At 41.9% G+C, this 4,247-nt stretch overlaps 1 long non-coding RNA gene across 2 annotated transcripts in view; it reads left to right on the forward strand.

Moving 5' to 3' along the window:
• Window positions 1-734: 734 nt before the first annotated feature.
• Window positions 735-4,247, forward strand: part of LOC105002413 — a 28,278-nt gene continuing 24,765 nt past the window's right edge. For both annotated transcript variants that reach the window (XR_826958.1, XR_826957.1), the window contains exons 1-2: window positions 735-851; window positions 1,389-1,452. This is a non-coding gene — a long non-coding RNA (uncharacterized LOC105002413). The remainder of the gene's footprint in view (window positions 852-1,388; window positions 1,453-4,247) is intronic.

Here is a 4,247-nt window from a genome sequence, read left to right on the forward strand (position 1 = left end):
TCTGAATTCAGTAAACAATTGCATTCTTACTAAATAACTGTGGGAGTAGATATTTTCTGAGAGGTCACAGACAGTAGAACTGTTAATCTGTGACTTAGACTACTGTCCTTTGGATAATGCTTAATATGGCACTGCATAAAAGAAACTGTTTAGTAAGTGCCTTTTGTCAACTAGGATACAGTGTACTTATTAGAGGTGACTTCAGTGCGAACGAGAAGAAATAAATAGATGAACTGGTTTCTCATTTTTTAAACACTATTGTCGTATTCAAACAAGGTTGAACATATTGTGGTTAAGCTGAAGGCCATATTGTGTGTGTATGTACTTGATGTGTGTGTGTGTGTGTGTTAGACTACAACTATTGTCAAAGAATGTAAGCTTAAAAAGAAGAAACAAAGAACGGTAGAAAATAAATTGTCCTTCACTAAGATGTATGGGAGCTTGATATAATCAGAGAACCATAACTCAATGATGAGACAGGCAATAAATAAAAAGTACTTGAGTACCTTAATTAGTTTTTGGACTTAAAATGAGTTCTCTGTATATGGGAACAAACTCATCCCCCAGGCCTAAGTCAGCTTTTGTATGTCAAAAACAACAACTCTAAACCAGGTGTTGGGGGTATGAACTTTTCACTATTTCAACACTCAGGTATACAAATATTTGACTTTCTCTAAGTTTCTATAATAAATGGTGTTAGGTTTTGAATTCTTGTTTCAACTGGATGGCAGAAATTTTAAGTTTTCCCATTTGAAGTACAATTCAGTCATTTCTGGAGTTAAAATCAGTATGTTTTGGGTAAATGGACAATTCAAGATACTTTCCAATTCCTGCTTCCATCCAGGAAAGATGTGAGTACCAGGAAAGCTTATGTATTGTCTGGAGAGGTGAATTTAATAGCTTAAATATGTTGTTCTATTATTCATAAGGTACTTCTGGGTCACCTTTACTATAAAAGTGGAGAATATTTTAAAAATAAAGTTAGGGCATAGTACATAAAAGTTTTACAACTCACTTAAAATCTTAGAAGAGCAGTATATTTCAAGATGAAGATTTAAACTCTGGTTATTTAGCAGGGTCTTGGGAGGCAGGAATTGCTGTGTCAACTAATGTTGTGCTCCATATTTCATTACTGCCTTTATGTTTTTTTAAATACCTCAAGAATAAAGTTTATTCAAAATGTCACACTTAGCCAGCAGCACATTATGTCCATAGAATATACTGGTACCATTGCCATTACTCTTATTTATAACAGGAGATTAGTTATGGACTCTCTGCCATGGTCTCTTGGCTTATTAACATACTGCACACAAAAAGTATAATGAATGGCCCCATAATGAGCAGTTACAAAGTCTGGTCACTCTTCCTTGGCTCTCCTTTTTGTGCAGAGGGGAAAATTGAAGAGGATTGGACTTACGCCTGAAATATCAACCACCTGACTGAGCTTGTGAGGTGAGGAGGGAAGGGGACCATCTCACTTAATTATTGAGAAATCTCTGGGCTAGCTCCAGGGTTAGAGATGAAGGCCAGCAATCAGCAAAGCTGCCTGAGCTAAACTCAAGTTCAAATTCCACAGGAAGAGGGCTTGGGTAATCAAGACCTAGACCCACAGCATTTGTTTGTCAAACTCAATTTGGAAAAATGAAATAGCAGAAATACACCAACAGTGTAGAAGTCCACAGTACTATCTGGTTTACAAGAATATTTTTTGCTTACATAGATCTCCTATCAACTTCTACACAAACCTACAGGTTACTCAGTAAATACCAAGGACACTAAGAGAGGATCTTAATGGGAAGACCTGAAAAAATCTTTTCTCAATTCTCATTTTTTAAAATGGATCTCTTAAAAAAAAAAAAAAGTTAGTTTTTTTCTAATGACCATAATCAAGGTAAATTAAATGATGCTCAAAGAGTCCTTATAGGATAGGGATATGCGTAATTTTACTATCCATCCTGTTGCTAGACTGGGCTTCCTGCCTCCTGCAAATCAACTTGGCTAAGCATTCCAAGATACTCTATCACCATGCATGCATGCATGCATGCTAAGTCACTTCAGTCACGTCCAAATCTTTGCGACCCTATTGACTGTAGCCCTCCAGTCTCCTCTGTCCATGGTATTCTCCAGGCAAGAATACTGGAGTGGGTTGCCATGCCCTCCTCCAGGAGATCTTCTGGACCCAGGGACTGAACCCGTGTCTCCTCCAGATCCTGCACTGCAGGTGGATTCTTTACCGCTGAGCCTCTAGGGAAACCCACTCCATTACCATACAACCCAATAATTCTTTTGGAATATAAGAATAATCTTCAAAAGAATCTGTGACCCAGCAGTTTCCTGGTAACCAAATTTCCCTAGGAAACTCAATGGTTTGGTTGTTTTGTTGTGTTGGGGTGGAAGGTGTGATAGAATTTGATCTGATCCTGCTTGGGGTGGGGGCTGCCTTCTGTGTCCACCAGTAGCAAATTATACAAGGCACATATCTTATGTTTCATTACTTAGTTTATACTATGCAGCAGCAATTTGCCAACCACAGCCCTGATGAAATATAGCTGTGCAGCAAAGGAAGCATTTATTATCAGAAACACATTTCTTTTCTGACATTAAGGGGGAGAAAAGGTCCAGATCAACTGTACTTTTAATAAGAGACGGAGTGCTGCTGGAAAACTGTTCAGGAAACTGTGGCTTTAGCTTGGATTGTGGGACGCCCATAACTAAACTTTACTACCTTCCAGCTTAAGCCACCGCTCCAGGGTCCGCTGCTGTTGGAATAACTCTGGGAAGGATTGCTAGATGGGGTTGTTCTAGGAGGCACAATCAGCCACTGATGGGCTCCCCTGCTTAACTTTCCTAATTGATTCCACCAGACCTTCATAGTAGACTAGCTGTTACCCTGACGCCTCCTCAGCTGTGGTCTGCCTCCTAAAGCCCGCATTGGCTTCAGAAATCGCTTGCTGTTTGGAAGCTGGGCCCTCAGAGCTGCAGTTCAGGCTTGACAAGCAGATGCGTAGTAAAGACTGCAGCCAAGTGCACAACACATTTTCCTCCATGGAGAGACTGCGTTAGAGACAGAACATTACTTAACAGTAGGTGGGCAATTCATTCCTAAATAGCTCAGTTCTTCCCCATCAGGGACCCTGCAGAAGCACACTCCCGCCGGCTGCGGGAGTAAGAGGTGGCTCCTGGAACTATTTGGAGCAGACAGTGGCTACAGAAGACAGTCTCTAGGGAACCCCCTGTCTGTGACTTACCTATGTAAGCAACATAAAATAAAACCCCTGGGCTTGGCTTCTGCACAAACAAGCGGCAAAAAACTTTCCTTCCCATGTGTGAGCTCATTTGCTGTTCGCCCTTCACAACTCCCTTTACTGCTGCTAAGAGCTGTTTTTGTCCAGATACAGAAGTGCCTAGGAGACTAATAGGCAAGCACCCTTCTCAGGAAATAAAGCTAATCTTATTGACTGCCTATTGCCACCTGTTTGAGAGCTGTGGCGCTGTGAACCCAGAAGCAGCAAAGAGCCCGTTAAGAAGCAGAGGAGAAAATGAGGCAATACTCAGATACACCAGAGGAAGAGAGAGTCCTGCTGATATTCGAATCCCTGCTTCAGCTCTCCCTGAGCTGACCACTTCTGTCCCTCTGGCCGTTTGGTTACCTTCCAGTTCTTAGCAAGCTAGTTTCAGTTGTGTTTCAGCCCCGTGAAACCAGAGACCTTGCCAGGGTAGGACCTGGCATTGCAAAGCCTTGTGTTAAAACAAGGATCATGGGAAATAGATGGGGAAACAGTGGAAACAGTGTCAGACTTTATTTTTCTGGGCTCCAAAATCACTGCAGATGGTGACTGCAGCCATGAAATTAAAAGACGCTTACTCCTTGGAAGGAAAGTTATGTCCAACCTAGATAGCATATTCAAAAGCAGAGACATTACTTTGCCAACAAAGGTTCATCTAGTCCAGGCTATGGTTTTTCCTGTGGTCATGTATGGATGTGAGAGTTGGACTGTGAAGAAGGGTGAGCACCGAAGAATTGATGCTTTTGAACTGTGGTGTTGGAGAAGACTCTTGAGAGTCCCTTGGACTGCAAGGAGATCCAACCAGTCCATTCTGAAGGAGATCGGCCCTGGGATTTCTTTGGAGGGAATGATGCTAAAGCTGAAACTCCAGTACTTTGGCCACCTCTTGCGAAGAGTTGACTCATTGGAAAAGACTCTGATGCTGGGAGGGATTGGGGGCAGGAGGAGAAGGGGACGACA

Source organism: Bison bison, unplaced genomic scaffold, assembly GCF_000754665.1.
Source record: "Bison bison bison isolate TAMUID 2011002044 unplaced genomic scaffold, Bison_UMD1.0 scf7180017864452, whole genome shotgun sequence".
Taxonomy (NCBI): domain Eukaryota; kingdom Metazoa; phylum Chordata; class Mammalia; order Artiodactyla; family Bovidae; genus Bison; species Bison bison.